The 24,017-nt window shown below is 41.4% G+C and overlaps 1 long non-coding RNA gene across 2 annotated transcripts in view; it reads right to left on the minus strand.

Annotated features, from left to right (window-relative positions):
• LOC307194508 overlaps positions 1-6,271 on the minus strand; it is a 172,979-nt gene extending 166,708 nt beyond the window's left edge. For both annotated transcript variants that reach the window (XR_013830568.1, XR_013830569.1), the window contains exon 1: positions 5,998-6,271. This is a non-coding gene — a long non-coding RNA (uncharacterized lncRNA). The remainder of the gene's footprint in view (positions 1-5,997) is intronic.
• Between the last annotated feature and the right edge of the window lie 17,746 nt (positions 6,272-24,017).

Consider the following 24,017-nt stretch of genomic DNA (forward strand, 5'->3'; position numbering starts at 1 on the left):
TTTTAAAAATGATGACTGGGCTTCCCTGGTGGCACAGTGGTTAAGAATCCACCTGCCAATGCAGGGGACATGGGTTCGAGCCCTGGTCTAGGAAGATCCCACAGGCAACGGAGCAACTAAGCCCGTGTGCCACAACTACTGAGCCCGTGTGCCACAACTACTGAAGCCCGTGCACCTAGAGCCCATGCTCCGCAACAAGAGAAGCCACTGCAGTGAGAAGCCCACTCGCCGCAACTAGAGAAAGCCTGCGCGCAGCAACAAAGACCCAACGCAGCCAAAGATAAATAAATAAATAAATATTTTTAAAAAAGAAAAGAAAAGATAAAATTAAAAATTGATGATGAAATAAATTTTTAAAAAAAGAAAGAAAATCGCTCAATCACATCACAGCTGCCCTGCAAGACAAGTCGTATTGTTCCCGTTAAACAGAAAAGGAGATTCAGATTAAGTTAACTCATAGACTAGGTGGCGCTGAATTCATTTCTGCCTGATTCCAAAATGTCATTCTAGCCACTAGTCTCTTCTTATAAGGTAGGTCTCCACTCAACCTCCTTATCATGCTTCTTAGCAGTAAAGGATGGTGTGTGCAGGATTGCTCAGACCCTGACCCAGCAATCATCGTGCCTACTTACACAGGGGACAATTACAGAATGGCTATCAAGGCTGCACTTCAGCCAGAGCTTCCCATGAGCTGAATTCGTCATTGTGGAGTTCAAGTAAGATGCTGAGCGTGTGGCTCAGATCTCAGGGCTAAGCGTCCCAATGCCTTCTGACACTGAGGGTGAACATGCTCAAACCGGCATGCAGCAAGAGAGACACAGACAGACAGAAAGACAGAGAACTGACTCCTCAAGAGGGCCCCTGAGCCCACCTACCCACATAGCCACCTGGATAAGAGGGTGGAGATGCTGGGGGTCATGCCTTTGTAGTCACAGTGACCTGGACCTCGGGCAATCTGATGAGTAATTCCACATCATTTTTCTTTCCTTATAGCGGTTCGATGCCTGAACCGCGCTGCTGGGAATAGACAGGGTGTTTACTCAAGACCTAGAAGGTGCCTTCTGTGTTGCTTCTGACACCAGCCTTAATGAGCCCAGGCAATACACTGGCCTTCCTATCTTCTGTAGCACATCAACCTGATGTCTTCATGCAACGGTTCTCAGAGAGTTCAAGGTCCAGCTCTGGGTCATAAGTGAAAGTGACCCTTTCTCCCTGAGAAAGCATGGAGTTTTAGGCTGTACAGACCTAAATTCAAATGCAAGAGCCAATACGAGTTGCATGATATTAGGCGTGTCGCATGGGCTGGTTCCCTCCTGGCATCGTACTAGACAGGGTCTCATGTGAGCATCACACTTAACACCCTCCCACCTGGAACCCCATGACGCTCCTGCAGGTACCCCTTTGCCTTGCCATGTTATTAACCAGAAAAGCTGAGGGTCATCTGCATCCTCGGAGATGCTAATGTGAAGAGCAATTGTGAAAGTACCTAAAGTCCAAGATCTCTCTCATATCCTGCTCTTTAAGTGTCTCCCTCAAGAGAAGGGTAACTGTCATCAGTTTGTAAACATTAAGCTGGTTTCCAACCTATAGAATAGCCTCTTACCCATTCCATCCCATGAGTAATTTTTTTCTTAATATATATACTTCCCCGGAGAATAAATCTCAGCACTCATCAATCTCCCTCGCTGCTTTATTTTTCTTCACAGTTCAGATCTTCTTTTCTACATATTCTGTTATTTACTCATGTTTTGTGGATGGTTTCTCTTTTTTACCTGCACTAAACGTATGCCCCATGAGGCCAGGGCTTTTGGTCCGGTATCTTAGTGTATCTCCTATACCCAAACAGGGAGAGGCATATTCTTGTACTTGGTAAATATTTTTTGAATAATTGAACAAGTGAATATTAGAAGAGGAATTTTTTTTTACGTTTCTAGATATGCCTGACAAGGTGAGTTTTTTTCCCAAAAACTCTGTGCATGAGATAATAGCGAGTCGTCTCCTATTTAAGCTCTTCCTAAATCTCTATATGAGGCAGCTCACTCAGTCTTCCCTAGGTTATTACTTCACAGTCGCAAAAGTTAGCTGTAAGATGTTCAACATTAGATGTTCAACAAGTTCCGAAGCCACGCCTAGTCTTGAACTTCCATTTTTGCCTAAGCCAGTCGGAGTTCAGTTTCTGTTGCTTGCAACCAAGATTGTTGATCAGTAGTGTAGAGGAGGGAGGAAACAGACCTGTTCAGCAAAGATTCCTAGTGAAAAACGCTGCTTAAAAGTACAGACTAACGTTTACACAGCACTGCTACGAGCTCACAGTGCTCTTTTGTGTGCTTTATATATATGAACCCATTTAATTCTCACAACCACCCTATGAGGTCAGGACTATTATTACGCCCACTTCATAGACGACGAAACCAAGGCTTAGCAAGGTAATGACCCGCCCAAGTCTCACAGCTGGTAAGTGTTAGAATTGGGGTTTCAACATGAACAGGCCACTATGCTTTACTGCGCTCGCCAGCTTAAAGTCCATGTGAGAGGATCATGGTATTAGAAGAAAAGCTATCCAGAGTAATTGGACTGGCCCCTTTTTGTGTCCTATGAGATACCTGGAGATACAAGGACAGTGTGCCTATGGGGGATACCCTTGACAGGACATCTGAGAATGCCCAGCTCTATGGGTAACTGACCCAGGTGCCCACACTGACTAGCTGCTATGCCCATGCAAGCAGCTCAGACGCACATGGCCAGCAGGCTGGACTTCTAGCAGTGACCCCTACTGGCTAATCCCCACAAGCAGCTCTGGCCAGCTTTGACTTCAATCACAAAATCTTTTCCTAATTGAGTTTATTGCCTTTTTGGCATTCTCACCGGGCAAAGGATTACTGCTTGATAAAAGGAGAGTTTTTACTGACATGGAGTATAGAAATTTTAACTTGTAGTTAGTGCAGTATTGGCCATACATGGGGAGGGTGGGTTCCTGATGTTAAAAACCATAGAGCACAGTTGGGGATAAAAAAACAGTAGAATATGGTTAACTGTCAAGAAAGGAAAAGCACCATTGTGTTCATTCCCTGCCTTAAAGTGGAGTAAACATGCAGCAATCGTTCTGGAGTCTAAACTGAGTACAAGTCTGATAGTAGGAGTGATGATTCATCCAGCCCTCAGCATGGATTTTTAGGTTGTACAGACCTAAATTCAAATGCAAGAGCCAATACGAGTTGCATGATATTAGGCAAGTGATTTAATTACATCAGAGTTGCTGTAAGATCAGGTTCCACCATGCTTAGCACAGAGTAGCTAAGAGTAGCTACACAGATGGTCATTTCCATTTCCCCTTGCTCCTGACACACTTTACAACTGTAAAGAATAATTACTCAGGGTTAAAGTACAGCAGGGAGTGCAGTGACAGAACAGTGTCTGGACATATTACGCTGAAAACACCCAGCAAAGTCCAAAGGGAAAAAAAATTAAAAGAGACAGTAGAAGAGAAGGAAAGAAACCAGTCCAGAAGAGTCTCTTTCTAACTCTTACCCTAACCAATGTAAATCACTCAACATGCCTGGGCCTCAGTTTTCTTGCCTGTAAAATGGGGGCATAGGAACTAGTCCATTTTTAGAGCTATAAATTTCCCTCTGGGCATATCTTTAACTGCATTACAAAGATTGTTGTGTGGTTTTTTTTTTTCATTTAACTCAAAATATTCTCCAATTTTTCTTATGATTTCTTCATTGACCCATGGGTTATTGAGGAATATCTTTCATATTCTGCAAATCATGGGAATATCCCAGATACCTTTCTGTTATTTATTTCTCATTTTATTCCTGGTGGTCAGAGAACATTTTGAGACTTGATTAATGCCCATTTTGGTGAATTCTACATGCACTTCAAAAGAGTGTGTATTTTGCTATCGATAGGTAGAATATTCTATAAATGTCAATAAGGTCAGGTTGACTGGTAGTGTTGTTCAGGTTTTCTATATCCTTTTCTGTCTATGTGTTCTATTAATTGCTGAGGGAGGAATGCCGAAATCTCTAATTGTAATTGTGGACTTGTCTACTTCTATTTTCATCAGATTTTGCTTCATATATTTTACGCTCTGTTATTAGGTATATAAAGAACAAGGATTGTCATGCTTTCTTTTGAAATGACCCTCTTGCCACTATGAAAAGCGTCTCTATATTCCTTTTATCCCCCAGCTTTATTGAGGTATAATTGACAATACAAAATTGTACATTTTTAAAATGTACAACCCAATTACCTGATATACATATACAGTGTGAAATATTCATCACCAAGCCAATCAACATATCCATCACTTCATAATTTTACCATTTTCCTTTTTTTTTCTTTCTTTTTTCATTTATGTAATGAGAACACCCATGATCTACCTTCTCTGGAGAACTGGTGTACAGCAATGTGACTGCAGTTGACAATATTGTATTGTGTGCCTTCCAGAGTCTACTTCATCTGATGTTAGTACAGCCACTCCAGCTTTCTCATACTTAGTGTCTACATTGCACATCATTTTCCTGCCTTTCACTTTTTACCTACCTCTGAATCTTAAATGAATTTCTTATGGACAGCCTAGAGTTGGGTTTTACTCTTTTTATCCATTCTGACAACCTCGGTCTTTTGATTGACCATTTATATTTAGACCATTTATATTTAATGAAATTATCAATATGACTGTCTATTTATCATCTTGCTATTTGTTTTCTATTGTCTCATCTGCTCTTTGTTTGTATTTATTTTTCTGCCTTTTTTAAAAATTATTTTGTAGCATTCCATTTTATCTCCACTGTTGGCTTATCAGATACAATTTCTTTGTTTTATTTTTCAGTGGGTTCTATAGGCTTTACAATATGAATCTTCAATCGATTATAGTCTATCTTCAAATATTGTTATACCACACATATAAGAACCTTACAATAATATACTTCCTTTTTTCCCATTCTTTGTGGTATGGTTGCTAAACATTTTACTTCTACATACATTATAAACTGCAGAATACATTGTTATTAATTTTTGTTTGAAGTAGTCAATTCTTTCCTAAGATAATTTTTAGGAGAAGGGGGAAAGTCTTTTATATTTACTTACATATTTACCATTTCTAGAGTTACTTATTCTTTTGTATAGATTTCATCTGACATTATCTCTCATCACCCTGAATAATTCCTTAAATAATCTTGTAGTACATATCTACTGGTAATAAATTCTCTCAGCTTTTGTTTGTCTAAAAATGTCTTTATTTTGTTTTCATATTTGAATGATAGTTTCACCGAGTATGCAATTCTATATTGACAGTTTTTGAGTTTTGGTAGGTATATTAGTCTCCTTGGACTCCCATTAAAAAACATCATAGCATATCTGCTCAACGTAATAGAAGTGAGTCAGGAGGCTTCCGGGAAGATGGCGGAAGAGTAAGACGCGGAGATCACCTTCCTCCCCACAGATACACCAGAAATACATCTACACATGGAACAACTCCTATAGCACACCTACTGAACGCTGGCAGAAGAACTCAGACCCCGCAAAAGGCAAGAAACCCCCACGTACCTGGGTAGGGCAAAAGAAAAAAGAATAAACAGAGACAAAAGAATAGGGACGGGACCTGCACCAGCGGGAGGGAGCTGTGAAGGAGGAAAGGTCTCCACACACTAGGAAGGCCCTTCACCGGCGGAGGCTGCAGGTTGCGGAGGGGGAAAGCTTCGGAGCCGCGGAGGAGAGCACAGCAACAGGGGTGCGGAGGGCAAAGCGGGGAGAGATTCCCGCACAGAGGATCAGGGCCGACCGGCACTCACCAGCCCGAGAGGCTTGTCTGCTCACCCGCCGGGGCGGGCGGGGCTGGGAGCTGAGGCTCGGCTTCGGTCGGAGCGCCAGAAGAGGACTGGGGTTGGCGGCGTGAACACAGCCTGCAGGGGGTTAGTGCGCCACGGCTAGCCGGGAGGGAGTCCGGGGAAAAGTCTGGACCTGCTGAAGAGGCAAGAGAATTTTTCTTACCTCTTTGTTTCCTGGTGCGTGAGGGGAGAGGATTCAGAGCGCTGCTTGAAGGAGCTCCAGAGACGGGCGCGAGCCGCGGCTAAAAGCGCGGAGGGACCCCAGAGACGGGCATGAGACGCTAAGGCTGCTGCTGCCGCCACCAAGAAGCCTGTGTGCGAGCACAGGCCACTATCCACACCCCCCTTCCGGGGAGCCTGTGCAGCCCGCCACTGCCTGGGTCCCAAGATCCAGGGACAACTCCCCCTGAAGAACGCACGGTGCGCCTCAGGCTGGTGCAACGTCACGCCGGCCTGTGCCGCCGCAGGCCCGCCCCGCCCTCCATGCCCCGCCCCACCCCCACCCCCACGCCCCCCCACACCCCCCCCCCCCCCCGCCCCGCCCCGGCCTGAGTGAGCCAGAGACCGCGAATCAGCGGCTCCTTTAACCCCCGTCCTGTCTGAGCGAAGAACATACGCCCTCAGGCGACGCAGAGGCGCGGCCAAATCGAAAGCTGAGCCCCTGGAAGCTGTGAGAACAAAGAAGAGAAAGGGAAATGTCTCCCAGCAGCCTCAGAAGCAGTGGATTAAAGCTCCACAATCAACTTGATGTACCTGCATCTGTGGAATACGTGAATAGACAACGAGTCATCCCAAATGGAGGAGGTGGACTTTGAAAGTAAGATTTATTTTTTCCCCTTTTCCACTTTTTCTGAGTGTGTATGTGTATGCTTCTCTGTGAGATTTTGTCTGTATAGCTTTGCTTCCACCATTTGTCCTAGGGTTCTGACCGTCTGATTTTTTTTGTTTGTTTTTTAATTTCTTTTTCTTTTTCTCTTAATAATTTTTATTTTAATAACTTTATTATATTTTTCCTTACTTTATTTTATTTTACTTTATCTCCTTTCTTTTTTTCCTTCCTTTCCTCCTTCCTTCCTTCCTCCCTCCCTTCTTTCTTTCTTTCTTTCTTTCTCTCTTTCTCCTTCTACTAATTCTTTCTTTCTACTTTTTCTCCCTTTTATTCTGAGCCGTGTGGATGTAAGACTCTTGGTGCAGCAGCCAGGAGTCAGTGCTGTGCCTCTGAGGAGGGAGAGCCATCTTCAAGACACTGGTCCACAAGAGACCTCCCATCTCCACATAATATCAAATGGTGAAAATCTCCCAGAGATCTCCATCTCAACACCAGCACCCAGCTTCACTCAATGACCAGCAAGCTACAGTGCTGCATATCCTATGCCAAACAACTAGCAAGACAGGAACACAACCCCACCCATTAGCAGAGAGGCTGCCTAAAATCATAATAAGTCCACAGACACTCCAAAACACACCACCAGACGTGGACTTGCCCACCAGAAAGACAAGATCCTGCCTCATCCACCAGAAAACAAGCACTAGTCCCCTCCACCAGGAAGCCTACACAACCCACTGACCCAACCTTAGCCACTGGGGACAGACACAAAAAACAACGAGAACTACGAACCTGCAGCCTGCAAAAAGGAGACCCCAAACACAGTAAGATAAGCAAAATGAGAAGACAGAAAAACACACAGCAGATGAAGGAGCAAGATAAAAACCCACCAGACCTAACAAATGAAGAGGAAATAGGCAGTCTACCTGAAAAAGAATTCAGAATAATGATAGTAAAGATGATCCAAAATCTTGGAAATAGAATAGACAAAATGCAAGAAACATTTAACAAGGACCTAGAAGAACTAAAATTGAAACATACAACATGAACAACAAAATAAATGAAATTTAAAATACTCTAGATGGGGTCAATAGCAGAATAACTGAGGCAGAAGAACGGGTAAGTGACCTGGAAGATAAAATAGTGGAAATAACTGCTGCAGAGCAGAATAAAGAAAAGAGAATGAAAAGAACTGAGGACAGTCTCAGAGACCTCTGGGACAACATCAAACGCACCAACATTCGAATTATAGGGGTTCCAGAAGAAGAAGAGAAAAAGAAAGGGACTGAGAAACTATTTGAAGACATTATACTTGAAAACTTCCCTAATATGGGAAAGGAAATAGTTAATCAAGTCCAGGAAGCACAGAGAGTCCCATACAGGGTAAATCCAAGGAGAAATATGCCAAGACACATATTAATGAAGCAAAAATTAAATACAAAGAAAACATATTTAAAGCAGCAAGTGAAAAATAACACACAAGGGAATCCCCATAAGGTTAACAGCTGATCTTTCAGCAGAAACTCTGCAAGCCAGAAGGGACTGGCAGGACATATTTAAAGTGATGAAGGAGAAAAACCTACAGCCAAGATTACCCTACCCAGCAAGGATCTCATTCAGATTTGATGGAGAAATTAAAACCTTTACAGACAAGCAAAAGCTGAGAGAGTTCAGCACCACCAAACCAGCTTTACAGCAAATGCTAAAGGAACTTCTCTAGGCAAGAAACACAAGAGAAGGAAAACACCTACAATAACGAACCCACAACAATTAAGAAAATGGGAATAGGAACATACATATCGATAATTACCTTAAATGTAAATGGACTAAATGCTCCCACCAAAAGATACAGATTGGCAGAATGGATATAAAAACAAGACACATATATTTGCTGAGACCCACTTCAGACCTAGAGACACATACGGACTGAAAGTGAGGGGATGGAAAAAGATATTTCCATTTCATGCAAATGGAAACCAAAAGAAAGCCAGAGTAGCAATTCTCATATCAGACAAAATAGACTTTAAAATAAAGACTATTAGAAGAGACAAAGAAGGACACTATATAATGATCAAGGGATCAATCCAAGAAGAAGATATAACAATTGTAAATATTTGTGCACCCAACATAGGAGCACCTCAATACACAAGGCAAATACTAACAGCCATAATAGGGGAAATCAACAGTAACACATTCACAGTAGGGTAATTTAACACCCCACCTTCACCAATGGACAGATCATCCAAAATGAAAATAAATAAGGAAACACAAGCTTTAAATGATACATTAAACAAGATGGACTTAATTGATATTTGTAGGACATTCCATCCAAAAACAACAGAATACACATTTTTCTCAAGTGCTCATGGAACATTCTCCAGGATAGATCATATCTTGGGTCACAAATCAAGCCTTGGTAAATTTAAGAAAATTGAAATTGTATCAAGTATCTTTTCCGACCACAATGCTATGAGACTAGATATCAATTACAGGAAAGTATCTGTAAAAATTACAAACACATGGAGGCTAAACAATACACTACTTAATAACGAAGTGATCACTGAAGAAATCAAAGACGAAATCAAAAAATACCTAGAAACAAATGACAACGGAGACACGATGACCAAAACCTATGGGATGCAGCAAAAACAGTTCTAAGAGGGAAGTTTATAGCAATACAATCCTACCTTAAGAAACAGGAAACATCTGAATAAACAACCTGCCCTTGCACCTAAAGCAATTAGAGAAAGAAGAACCAAAAAAACCCAAAGTTAGCAGAAGGAAAGAAATCATAAAAATCAGATCAGAAATAAATGAAAAAGAAATGAAGGAAATGATAGCAAAGATCAATAAAACTAAAAGCTGGTTCTTTGAGAAGATAAACAAAATTGATACACCATTAGCCAGACTCATCAAGAAAAAAAGAGAGAAAACTCAAATCAATAGAATTAGAAATGAAAAAGAAGAAGTAACAACTGACACTGCAGAAATACAAAAGATTGTGAGAGATTACTACAAGAAACTCTATGCCAGTAACATGGACAACCTGGAAGAAATGGACAAATTCTTAGAAATGCACAACCTGCCAAGACTGAATCAGGAAGAAATAGAAAATATGAACAGACCAATCACAAGCACTGAAATTGAAACTGTGATTAAAAATCTTCCAACAAACAAAAGCCCAGGACCAGATGGCTTCACAGGCGAATTCTATCAAACATTTAGAGAAGACCTAACACCTATCTTTCCCAAACTCTTCCAAAATATAGCAGAGGGAGGAACACTCCCAAACTCATTCTATGAGGCCACCATCACCCTGACACCAACACCAGACAAGGATGTCACAAAGAAAGAAAACTACAGGCCAATATCACTGATGAACATAGATGCAAAAATCCTCAACAAAATACTAGCAAACAGAATCCAACAGCACATTAAACAGATCATACACCATGATCAAGTGGGGATTATTCCAGGAATGCAAGGATTCTTCAATATAGGCAAATCAATCAACGTAATACACCATATTAACAAACTGAATGAGAAAAACCATATGATCATCTCATAGATGCAGAGAAAGCTTTCGACAAAATTCAACACCCATTTATGATAAAAGCCCTGCAGAATGTAGGCATAGAGGGAACTTTCCTCAACATAATAAAGGCCATATATGACAAACCCACAGCCAACATCTTCCTCAATGGTGAAAAACTGAAAGCATTTCCACTAAGATCAGGAACAAGACAAGGTTGCCCACTCTCACCACTCTTATTCAACATAGTTTTGGAAGTTTTAGCCACAGCAATCAGAGATAAAAGGAAATAAAGGGAATCCAAATCGGAAAAGAAGAAGTAAAGCTGTCACTGTTTGCAGATGACATGATACTCTACATAGAGAATCCTAAAGATGCTAGCAGAACACTACTAGAGCTAATCAATGAATTTGGTTAAGTAGCAGCATACAAAATTAATGCACAGAAATCTCTGGCATTCCTATACACTAATGACGAAAAATCTGAAAGTGAAATCAAGAAAACACTCCCATTTACCACTGCAACAAAAATAATAAAATATCTAGGAATAAACCTACCTAAGGAGACAAAAGACCTGTATGCAGAAAATTATAAGACACTGATGAAAGAAATTAAAGGTGATACAAATAGATGGAGAGATATACCATGTTCTTGGATTGGAAGTATCAACATTGTGAAAATGACTCTACTACCCAAAGCAATCTACAGATTCAATGCAATCCCTATCAAACTACCAATGGCATTTTTCACAGGACTAGAACAAAAACTTTCACAATTTGTATGGAAACACAAAAGACCCCGAATAGCCAAAGCAATCTTGAGAACGAAAAACGGAGCTGGAGGAATCAGGCTCCCTGACTTCAGACTATACTACAAAGCTACAGTAATCAAGAAAGTATGGTACTGGCACAAAAACAGGAAGATAGATCAATGGAACACTATAGAAAGCCCAGAGATAAACCCAGGCACATATGGTCACCTTATCTTTGATAAAGGAGGCAGGAATGTACAGTGGAGAAAGGACAGCCTCTTCAATAAGTGGTGCTGGGAAAACTGGACAGGTACACGTTAAAGTATGAGATTAGATCATTCCCTAACACCATACACAAAAATAAGCTCAAAATGGATTAAAGACCTAAATATAAGGCCAGAAACCATCAAACTCTTAGAGGAAAACATAGGCAGAACACTCTCTGACAGAAATCACAGCAAGATCCTTTTGGACCCACCTCCTAGAGAAATGGAAATAAAAACAAAAATAAACAAATGGGACCTAATGAAACTTCAAAGCTTTTGCACAGCAAAGAAACCATAAACAAGACCAAAAGACAATCCTCAGAATGGGAGAAAATATTTGCAAAAAATATTGCAAAAAAGTAACTGACAAAGGATTAATCTCCAAAATTTATAATTAGCTCATGCAGCTCAATAACAAAAAAACAAACAACCCAATCCAAAAATGGGCAGAAGACCTAAATAGACATTTCTCCAAAGGAGATATACAGACTGCCTACAAACACATGAAAGAACGCTCAACATCATTAATCATTAGAAAAATGCAAATCAAAACTACAATGAGATATCATCTCACGCCGGTCAGAATGGCCATCATCAAAACATCTAGAAACAATAAATGCTGGAGAGGGTGTGGAGAAAAGGGAACCCTCTTGCACTGCTGGTGGGAATGTAAATTGATACAGCCACTGTGGAGAACAGTATGGAGTTTCCTTAAAAACTACAAATAGAACTACCATATGACCCAGCAATCCCACTACTGGGCCTATACCCTAAGAAAACCATAATTCAAAAAGAGTCATGTACCCAAGTGTTCATTGCAGCTCTATTTACAATAGCCCAGAGATGGAAACAACCTACATGTCCATCATTAGATGAATGGATAAAGAAGATTTGGCACATATATACAATGGAATATTACTCAGCCATAAAAAGAAACAAAATTGAGCTATTTGTAATGAGGTGGATAGACCTAGAGTCTGTCACACAGAGTGAAGTAAGTCAGAAATAGAGAGACAAATACCATATGCTAACACATATATATGGAATTTAAGGGGAAAAAATGTCATGAAGAACCTAGTGGTAAGACAAGAATAAAGACACAGACCTACTAGAGAATGGACTTGAGGATATGGGGAGGGGGAAGGGTAAGCTGTGACAAAGCGAGAGAGAGGCATGGACACATATACACTACCAAACGTAAGGTAGATAGCTAGTGGGAAGCAGCCGCATAGCACAGGGAGATCAGCTCGGTGCTTTGTGACCGCCTGGAGGGGTGGGAGAGGGAGGGTGGGAGGGAGGGAGATGCAAGAGGGAAGAGATATGGGAACATATGTATATGTATAACTGATTTACTTTGTTTTAAAGCAGAAACTAACACACCATTGTAAAGCAATTATACTCCAATAAAGATGCAAAAAAAAAAAATCATAGACTGGCTGGTTTAGGCAAAAGAAATTTCTTTTCCCACCAGTCTGGAGGCTAGAAGTTCTAGATCAAGGTCCAGCATGGTCAGTTTCTGATGAGGGCTGTCTTCGTGGTTTGCACACAGCTGTCTTCTTGCTGTGTTCCCACATGGTATAGAGAGAAATCTCTAGTGGTTTTTCTTATAAGGACACTAATCCGATTGGATCAGGGCCCCACCCTTATGACCCATTTAACCTTAACTACTTCCTTACTCAAAATATGGCACACTGAGGTTTAGGGCTTCAACATACATATTTTGGGGGTGAGAGGGACACATGTTGATACATTCAGTCCATAACAGGGGGGGTTTTAAATTTTAGATCATTGAAGATGCAAATCCCTTGTCTTCTGGTTTGCTCCATTTCTGTCAGGAAGTCTGCAGTCATTCTTGTCTTGACCCCCCTGTACATCATATGTCCTTTTTTCTGGCCACTTGGAATTTGTTGAACTTCTTGGACCTGTGAGTTTATAGTGTTCAGCAAATTGGAAATTTTTCAATTATTATTTCTTCAAGTATCTTCTCTGTCCCTGCTCCTGTCTACCTGGAACTCCAATTACACCAATATTATATCACTTGATGTTGTCTCACAATGTCAAGAGTCACATGTCACCAAGGCTCTGTTCATTTTTTTCTTGTTTTAAAATGTCTTTTGATTCAGTTTGGATGATTAGATTATTTCTGTTGCTACATCTTCAACTTCGTTTGATTTTTTTGCAGTGCCTAATCTGTTAATCCCACCCAGTGAACTTTTCATTTCAGACATTGCATTTTTCATTTCCCAAAGTTTCATTTGGTTCATTTTTTATATCTTACTCTCCTTATTATGTTCATATTTTCCCTTAAATCCATGAATATATTTAAAGTAGCTTTTTATTCATGTCCTTGGCTGACTATACCATCATCTCTTTTATTCGTAGATCTGTTTAGATTGCCTGGTCACATTTGTTTCTTTGTATGTGAAATTTTTTATTGGATTAGATTTTTGTCTTCCCTTAAAAAAATGTTGAGTGTTTTCTGGCAGGCAGATGTGTTACTTGGAGTTCATTCTTTTTAGGGTTGTTTTTAAGCTGTGTCAAGGGCAGACCTCGAGTGGTCTTCCCTCTGGGTCCACTCTAGCCTCACTACCAAGGCATGACCCTTCTAGGTCTCCACAAATTGCCCTGGGTGTTCAAAGTCACAATTCAAATGTCTTCAGCCCGGTGTGAACCTTGAGAATTCTTCAGCTTATAGCTTACCAGTCACTCTTTGCCCAGCCTCGTCGAGTTTCACCCTACACACGTGGCTTAGTGTTCAGCAAAAGACTCGGATGGATTCCCATATAGATTTCTAGAGTTCTCTCTTTCCAGCTCTCTCTCTCTCTTTCCCCATCCTCTCTGACTCTATGCTCCGTAAATACCAGCCACCACAACCTCCCTGGACTCCAATGCCTGTGTCTTCATCCTAGTAAGACTACCGCGCAACACAGTCAGGACTGTGCCTACAAGCAGAAAGCCAGGACAATGGCAGGGATCACACTTTTGTTTCATTTCTCTCAAGAGCCATCATCCTACACTGCCTACTATCCAATGACTGAAGACAGTTTCATATATTTTATCTTATTTTTTAGCAGTTTATAGTGGAGGGCAAGTCTAGTCCCAGTTACTCCATCACGACTAGTAACAGGAATCTCGTCCCTTTTTAAACTCTTTTTAGCCACAAAATTCTCTTTTTGAATGAAATCGGTCATAGAATCACAGTACAGCAGAGGGATAAATGTGAGAAATTTGCCTCTGAATTTAAATCATATTCTTGGACATAATTCTTTCATTATTTATGGAACCCCTTGTTGCTCCACTGTAGGCATGACGTTTGAAAATCATCATCTAGATCAGTCTCCAAATTGCTAGACCAAAGAAGGGTCAAAATGACCCTTTGGGGTACTGGGAAAAATACTAGAATTTGTCTTTATTTTCAACTCATTTTAAAATTTCCATTTTGGATAAATGTTTTATGATTAAAAAGCATATTAGCATGGTAGTACATTTAAATACTACTTTATAAATAAACAACTATACATGTGTAGGTCAAATGATGTGGGTTTTTAACCAATAGGAGTACATGATCAAAATAGATTGAAAGCCTCTGGACTAGATCAGGGTCAGTAAAGTTTTCCTGTAAAAAGCCAAATTGTAAAGTATTTTAGGCTTTGGAAACCATATGGTCTTTGTCAAAACTACTCAACTCTGCTTTTGTAGCATGAAAGCTATATGTACATAAATGAACATAGCTGTGTTCCAACAAAATTTTATTTGCAAAAACAGGTGGTGAGCTAGATTTGGCTTGCAAGCTGTAGTTTGTCAACGCTTGGGCTAGGTGATTTCTGAAGACCCTTTCAGCAGAAGAGTCTTTTGGCTCAATCTCCATCTACAGACTAGAATGGGACAGAGGAGAGTATCTTTGATACCCCCAGCTCCTATACGTTCTTCTTAAAGGGCTAGCATGATTTATGCCACTTAATCCTAACCCCCCACGTCCACAATCCCTTCTTTCACAGCATTGAAATATACAACAAAAACTCTTCCAAAATCAAAAAGTGGTTAAAACTCAGGCACTGGAATAAAACAGAAGTTAAAACCCTAATGCCGCTATGTAGAGCTGGGCTCAGTTTCGTTATTTCTGTGGCCTTCCATCCTCATCATGTGTAAAATGGGGACTCTGAGCTAACTAGCAGGTCTGCTGCACTGATTGAAAGTGATAATGTATTTGAACTTGACACAGTAGGTAGACAATAAATGCTAGATTCCTCCTCTAGTCTTCACTCTGGGCCCTTTTTGCCCTCCAAAACAAGATACGAAAAGAGGAAAACAGGGTGAGAGCAAATGGAAAGATGGAGAGAGCGGGGGAGAGAGAGAGAGAGAGAGAGAGGGAGTTTTGTTATTCCTTTGTCCCTCTACCAAAGGTTTTGCTTCTTGTGTTCGTGTGCTGGGAAAGGTGAAGCTCTTTAATACTTTTGTCACACACCAAGGCACTGCCCTAAGGCAATGGGATGAGGGCAGGAAGGTAGGTAATGGCCAGCAGAATCTGTAATACATCGCTTAAGTTAGCTGTCTCCAAAACAAGGTGTCTGCACTAGGGGTTTTACAAAATGATCCAATGGGGCATAGGGAGAAAATGTTAGAATTTCTCTTCATATTTACTTTTTATCTCATCTTTTAAAAATTTCTATTTCTGATGTGTTTTCTCATGTATTTAGCATATAATACTGTAGTACATTCATGTAGTTCATCAATAATTATATATATATATTTTAAAATGTACTTATTATTTATTTATTTTTGGCTGCATTGGGTCTTAGTTGCTGCATGTGGGATTTTTTTGAGGCATGCAGGTTCTACACTGTGGTGCGCAGACTTCTCTCTAGTTGTGGCGTGCGGGTTTTTCTCTTCTCTAGTTGTGGCATGCAGGCTCCAGGGCGCGTGAGCTCTGGAGTTGTGGCACGTGGGCTCTAGTTGCAGCATGCAAGCTCGGTAGTAGTGGCACATGAACTTAGTTGCTCTGTGGAATGTGGGATCTTAGTTCTCTCACTAGGGATCTAACCTGTGTTCCCTGCATTGGAAGGCAGATTCTTTACCACTGGACCACAAGGGAAGTCCATGTGTGTGTATATATATATATATATATATATATAAAAGAATATGCTCAAAAGTTTTTCCTGATTGTGGTCCATGATCAAGGAGATAAAAAGTTGGGGAGCTTCTGTGCTTGGGCTTGACAGGTGTCTTCAAACACACTGATGTGTCAGGGAATTCAAGGAGCAGCAGGATAAGTTTGGTGCATTACCTTGGGGGATCCACATTGTTCAAAGATTTTTTCCATTATATTAAAACAAACATATTTTGGAGTTGAATGCTAAATCCACATAATATATATATTTTTTAATTTTAAGTTCAACGTAAGACTTCTAAGAAATTTTGAAGGAGTGACTGTGTCCTTCAGACATACCCCAGACCACTCAAGAGTATGAGTTTATGCTCTTCTGTCTGGAAAATTAGAGACAGTTTGAGAAACAGTTATACTGACAAAGGACCTCCTTGAATGAAGTTGCTCTTGGGTCTCTGAATCCAACTAGTCCCAAAATACAGAGTGTGGGTGATATTCTGGGTGCGTAGCCTAGAGACACACGTAAGACTCCTAGAACAATAAAAACAGTAGTGAACATTTATTGAGCACTCTTCCATGACAAGCATTTAGTCCATATCATGTCATATAATCCTCCTAATAATATTGTAAAGGTAGATGTTATTATTATCCTCCTACTGCTAAGGATTTGTGGTAGGCAGACTTCTCAAATGACCCTCGATGACCTATGCTCTCATATGATCCCCTCTCCTGGAGTGTGGACCAATGGATATGATGGATATCACTCCTGTGATTATGTTACAATATACATCAAAGTAGGTTTTTGCAGACATGGTTAAGATTCCTAACCAGTTGATCTGGGCTCGACCTGGGTGGGCCTGACTTAATCAGGTGTTCTCTTAATAGGAGGTCCAGCAGTCACAAACTAAAGAGATCAGAGAGACCTGCTCCTGCTGGCCTAGAGGAAAGCAGAGAGTTTTGCTGTGAGCTGCCTATGGCAGTTACATGCTAAGGAATTACCAGCAGCCTCTGGGACCTGAAAGCGTTGCATGACCAACCTCCAGGAAAAAAGAAGGGGGACCTTGGGCTTAAACCACAAAGAAATTAGTTCTGCCAACAGTCTGGGAGCTTGAAAGAGGACCTCAAACCTCAGCTGAGAATTGCGCTCCTGGCCAACACCATGATTTCAGGCCGGTGAGACCCTACACAGAGAACTCAGCTAACTCGTACCCAGATACCCAGCCCATGGAAACTGTAAAATAATGCAACTGGGTGATTTTAAGCCACAAAGTTTGTGGTAATTTGTTATGCAAATTATGGAAAACTCATACAGGAAATTAGGAAGCTCACCTGAGCTTCCAGGTAACAAGAGGTGGTGTCAGAACTCAAACCCAAGCCATCTTGGTCCATTTATGCACCCATTCCTTCATTCAACACTCTTCCCAGTCCTGGAAATACAGCAGTGAAAAATAGGTGTTCCCACTCTCATGGAGATTCCCTTCCAGCGTCTCCAGAACTCGTTTATTAATGCTATACTACACTGCCTACCTATCAGCCAAAGGGGCTATAAAACAAAGTCTCATATCCCTAAGTAGGAGAGGGGATTTCAGATTCTTGTGAAAGGGTGGATTTTCCCAAATAAGAGAATGGGAAAGGCAAGCCAAGATGAGATCACCAAACCCAGTAAAATTCCCATATGCTGCAATTTTCCTTGGGATTTCTTCTGGGATTCAGGAGGTCTTTCTCACGTAGACCAAAGAAAGTCAGTATGTGGGGCTTTTGCCACAATGTGGTTCGTGATAAGTTCGATCTTATTTAATCTGGTTTGCTTCAGTGGGGTTTTCTTCTCTAAACAGGTTGTGATTTTTTTTTTAAAGATACTCAAGATAACTTACAGATTTTCCGATGTGGTCTTATTTATTTACTTTTTTTAAGATTCACTACTTTGATGGCAGTGCCTGGAGAAAACGGACTGGAACGTTGACACTAAGTCTGGGAAGGCTGTGGTTGAAACAGCTACTCCCGCACGACTCCTGCACAGCAGCGCCCAGCAGTGTGGCAGAAGTAAAGGAGGTCTGTTGTGTGACCGTGTCCTCAGAGAGACTGGACAGAAAACCCATAAAAATGAAAACCTAAGAGGATAAAGCTCCACAGAGGCAAACACTAAGGCACACCCGGGAAAGTCCATGGACTGTGGAGCCATCCAGACCTGGGCTTGAATTCCTGCTCTACCCGTCTCTACCTTAGTAGATTTCCAGAGTAATCATAATGATAGCAATAGCCGCCATTTTATTACATGCCTACTGTGTGCCAGGCACAGTGCTGAGCCCTATGTATACACAACTGAGATCACTAATTCTCATGAATCTGGAAAGTACAGTACGATCCTTATTTTATAGGTGAGAATGTAAAGCTCAGAAGAATTCAGCAACCTGCACAACATCACCCAGCAAAACGGTGGTGGAGGTGAGATTTCAACTCCAGGTCTATTTAACTCCTCAACCTAAACTCTGAGCTTCAATTTCCTCATTTATAAAATGAGTTTAATAGTCCCCACTTCATTGGGTTGAGTGGAGGAATAAACGAGATAATGTCTATAAAGTGGCCGAAGGTTGGTGCTCAGGACTTGTTAGTTTCCCTACAGAAGAAGCTATGGGGCTTCAGGAATCCAGTAGGCTTCCTGGAGGAGGTGTGGCCTGGGAAGGATGGATTAGACTCAGAGACCATTTTGAGTTCAAAGCCTTTAAAGCTACCTTCACTTTGTTTCTGGTCAGGCTGCCGGGCACCATGCAAAAAAAGAGAAAACTCTGCCCACTCAGTAATCACAATGTATTCTCTTTCTTCTCCAGGTAACTGACTAGGGGGAAGGCATCTGTGATTCAGTCGTTGATGCAAATGCTCAGTGCTGGGCACACACCAGGATGCCTGACTCGTCTGCTTTGCAGAACAGCCTCATAAAGAGGCAACAGTACCCTTCTCGAGAAGTTATAAGCTCTTTTCCATTTGAGTTGACAGAGAAATATTTATCCAGGGTGCAAAAATCCTCCAGGAGGGCATTACATGAAAAAAAAAAATAGAAAAAAGAAAAAGAAATTTCTTGCTGTCTTGGAGAAGTAGCACTTCCCTTTTGACATTTCATAAGGCATAAATTTGATAGCAACAGAAGCCCCAGAGACACGCTGTTAGCTAAACTGTGGGTGAAGCCATATTGCCAAGGAGCCCGGGGAGTGCAGTGTCCTTGCCTTTGTTATCCTGAGCGCTGTCTTGTCTACAGCATCTCTGGTACACATCTTCTTTCCCAAGGTTAACTCACCAGGGACTCCAGCTTCCAGTTTACCATCTTAAAAATGCATGCTTTAATCCACACCCGTGGCTCCCTTTCAGAACCCGTCCTGACAGTGAACAACTCCGGGGTCTGAATTTAAGAAATCTGGCCGAGCTCTCTGGGGCCTTGCAAGAACTAATTCTTATTGTTTCTGGCTGCCTTTTAAAAGTCACCCCCTTGTTCTTGAGTAAAAGGGAGAGAGAGCTGGACTGCCATCCAGATGGTGATATTCGGACCAAGGGGAGGCTTTAGACAAGGGTGCATTTACTCAGTGCCACCAGCAACTCAAGGTGGTTTTCAATGAGGCATTTGCTGCAACTACTTTAAAAAGAAAAAAATTTTAAAATAACAGTTGGGCAGCGTTCAGAATCTGATCCTCGCTGAGATGAATTTAGGGATCTCCTTAGTTAATGAGAGAAGGCTGGCTTGCCATGGCTCTTGAACTTTGGTGTACTTGATTTACCTGCTTGTTTTACTGAAAATATAGATTCTTACCCCCCACTACAGGAAGGTCTGATTCAACAGGGTGGAATTCTTGACTCTGCATTTTGCAAGTAGGTATGAGTTTGAGGCAAATGGCTAGGGAGTCAATTCCTGGAAACTTTGATAAGATGAAAAGAGAAAGAATTCCTGGGCATATACCTGGAGAAAACCATAATTCAAAAAGATACATGCACCCCAGTGTTCACTGCATCACTTTTTACAATAGCCAGGACATGGAAGCAACCAAAATGTCCATCAACAGAGGAATGGATAAAGAAGTTGTGGTATATATATATATATAAATAACGGAATATTACTCAGCCATAAAAAAGAACAAAACATGCCATTTGCAGCAACATGGATGGACCTAGAGGTTGTCATACTGAGTAAAGTAAGTCACACACTGAAAGACAAATATCATATGATATGGCTTATATGTGGAATCTAAAAAAAAGAGTACAAATGAACTTATTTACAAAACAGAAGTAGAGTCATGGATGTAGAAAACAAATGTATGGTTACCAGGGGATTGGGCAGGGGAGAGAGGGACAAATTGGGAAATTGGGACTGACATATACACACTACTATACATAAAATAGATAACTAATAAGAACCTGTTGTATAGCACACGGACCTGTACTCAATACTTTGTAATATGGGACCTATATGGGAAAAGAATCTAAAAAAAAAGGGGGGGGGGATATATGTATACGTATAACTGATTCACTTTGCTGTACACCTGAAAATAACACAACTTTGTAAGTCAACCATACTCCAATAAAAATTAAAAAAAATAATAACAGAAAAAAAACTCTGGAGTCAGAAAGCAGCATCCGCTCTGATTCAAATCTCTACTAGGTCACTGACTTGCTGTGTGACTTTGGGCATGGGACTTAACCTCTCTGGGCCTGATGTCCTCATCTGTCAATAAACCTCTGTCTCAGGGAGCCCATCACCATTTGGATTCCTAACCTACTGAATCTTTGGGTGGAAGAGAAAAGGGGAGAGGAACCAACATTTGACTGAGCCCCTACGATGTACAAGCCATGTGATCTCCCCCCTCTCAGCTACGAATTTCTCCTTCCCAAGTCAAAGAGCCTACGCTAATCTGCTTGAGCTTCTGGAAAATACCTTCAGGGCAGTGGTTTCTGACCCGTATTCTAACCAAATTGTGTGTGGTGGGTTAATTTTGTTCAACACACCTTGGTTCTTTTGTGAAAGGAAAGTCGGTATGCACAAGTTATTTAATGCAATTCAGTTTCATTTATTCAGCAAGCATTTATCGAGTTCCTACTGTGGCCCCGGCCCTGTGTGAGACGCTGGGGATCCCATATGGAACAGACACCAGGCTGCCCTCCCTGAGCTGGGCACACGGGCCTTCCTGGCTGGCTGACAGGGTAAATTTATTAGAAGCAACTGGAGCAGACACTACCCTGCTCATCCTGGGTGAGGAGAGGCTGAAGAGGAGCTGGAAGGGAACGGCCCAGACTGAGCTGAGTCCGAGTTTGGCTGCTCTGAGATGCAAGAGACTCAAGCCAGGTGAATTCAAAACACCTGCCTAAGATAAATAGCAAAATAATGATAATGTGATATTTAAACCCTGGCATCCAGGCTTCTTATCAGCTGTGCAGGTATGTAGGGAGAAGGCCAGAACAATGGAAAAGCCACACACACACCCTTAGAGAGGAACACTGTGACATGAACAAGCAGGTTTTTACCAAATGTGGTCCCCAGGCCACTGGCCACACAACCACCTGGGGAGCTTATCTAAAAATTCCTCCCTCCTACACTGTTGGTGGGAATGTAAATTGATGCAGCCACTGTGGAAAACAGTATGGAGGTTTCTCAAAAAACTAAAAATAGGTCTTCCCTGGTGGTGCAGTGGTTGAGAGTCCGCCTGCCGATGCAGGGGTCACGGGTTCGTGCCCCGGTCCGGGAAGATCCCACATGCTGTGGGGCGGCTGGGCCCGTGAGCCATGGCCACTGAGCCTGCGCGTCCGGAGCCTGTGCTCCGCAACGGGAGAGGCCACAACAGTGAGAGGCCCGTGTACCACAAAAAAAAACACAAAAAACTAAAAATAGAACTACTGTATGACCCAGCAATTCCACTTCTGGGCATATAGCTGAAAAAACCAAAAACACTAATTGGAAAAGATACATGCACCCCAATGTTCATAGCAACACTATTTACAGTAGCCAAGACATGGAAACAACCTAAGTGCCCACAGACAGATGAATGGATAAAGAAGATGTGGTACATATATACAATGAATACTACTCAGCCATAAAAAAGAATGAAATTTTGCCATTTACAGCAACATGGATGGACCTGGAAGGTATTGCGCTAAGTGAAATTAGTCAGACAGAGAAAGACAAACACTGTATGTCTCCACTTATATGTGGAATCTAAAAAATATAGCAAACTAGTGAATCAAACAAAAAAGAAGGAGACTCACAGATATAGAGAGCAAACTACCAGTTACCAGTGGGGAGAGGGAAGGGGGAGGGGCAATATATGGGTGGAGGAAAAAAGGGTTATTATGGGATTATAAGAAATCATGTGTGTGAAACTTTTGAAAGTCGTAAAACACTATATAGAATTTAAAGACTCTTTCATTCAATTAAAAAAATGAAAAAATTTAATTAAAATAAAATTGAACTGAAATAAAATAAAATGCAGATTCCTGACACCCTTCCCCCACCCTCACTCCCACCTCCGCCAAAAATTGCTGATCAGAACCCAGAGGGGGAGGGCTTAAAACTGCATGTATAACAAGCTCCTTCCCACCCCTTCCCCTCAGTGAACCTGCTACAGCTAATCTGAGAATTACTGGGATCTTTCTGTATCTAATCCACATAATTTTTGTAGTAGACGTGTCTTCCTCCTTTTTGTAATTAGTGGCAATAAAATTAACAATTTATAATGTTTCCTGAGCACTTTCTATCTGCCAGGGAGTAGTCTAGGCACCTCACATATAACTCATTTTATCCCCACAAAAAAACCCTATTTTATCCCCCATTTTACAGATGGAGAAACTGAGGCACAAAAAGTTTGGTGACTTGCAGGAGGGACGCAGCCAAGATTCAACTTCAGACCTACAGGTCACACAAGAAAAAATTCCCCATTTTCCAGACCAGGAAAACAGGTCCAGCATCCCAGGGTGAGTCAAGTCAGAGTTGGAGGGTTTATCCCCTTCCCAAAGCCTCTTTGGACTTTATGCTAACGTGGTAGGAAGATCTAATTGTGTTCTAACTATAAGGGAATCAAAAAATACAAAGATTTCTCCCTGGCACCCCAAATGAGTTTGAATAACATAGTCTGAAGGATATCTACAGATGTAGGCTAGTTTCAAGACCCAGAATCCAGGATGGGAGTGAGGGGTGCCAGGGAGAGGTCAGTGTTTTTATCCAATGAGACCTTTTAAAATAATATGAATGACCCCAATCTAGGCTGGCTGCAAAGGGCTTTCAGATCTTCTAGTGGTTCTCAAGCACCAGGCAGGCTGAGGACGGGCTTTGCAGAATCCTCTAGGCCTATTAAAAATACATATTTCTAGGCCCTCACCTAGACCTACAGAATCAGAATCTCTAGGGTGGCATCAGAAAATCTTTATTTTTAACACACTCCTCAGCTGCTCCTGATACAGGGCCAGGTTTAGGAGTCCTTGAGTCCTTGTCTTTATGAATCTATTTATATCCTAAAATGGCAAATCTGGCTTAGAGATCATTTAGACCAACTCTTCATTTTATAGATAAGAAAACGAAGTCTTAAGAGAGATGTTGCCTGTCCAAGTTCCTAGACCCAGGGTGGGTTAACTGTGGCCCATTTAACTTTGAGTTACAGTCCCGGATCTAATTTCAGGATCAAATTGGTACCACTGAAATACTCTTGAATATTAACTTTTTTAATGGCTGAA

The sequence above is a fragment of the Stenella coeruleoalba genome, assembly GCF_951394435.1.
Source record: "Stenella coeruleoalba genome assembly, chromosome: 11".
NCBI lineage: Eukaryota > Metazoa > Chordata > Mammalia > Artiodactyla > Delphinidae > Stenella > Stenella coeruleoalba.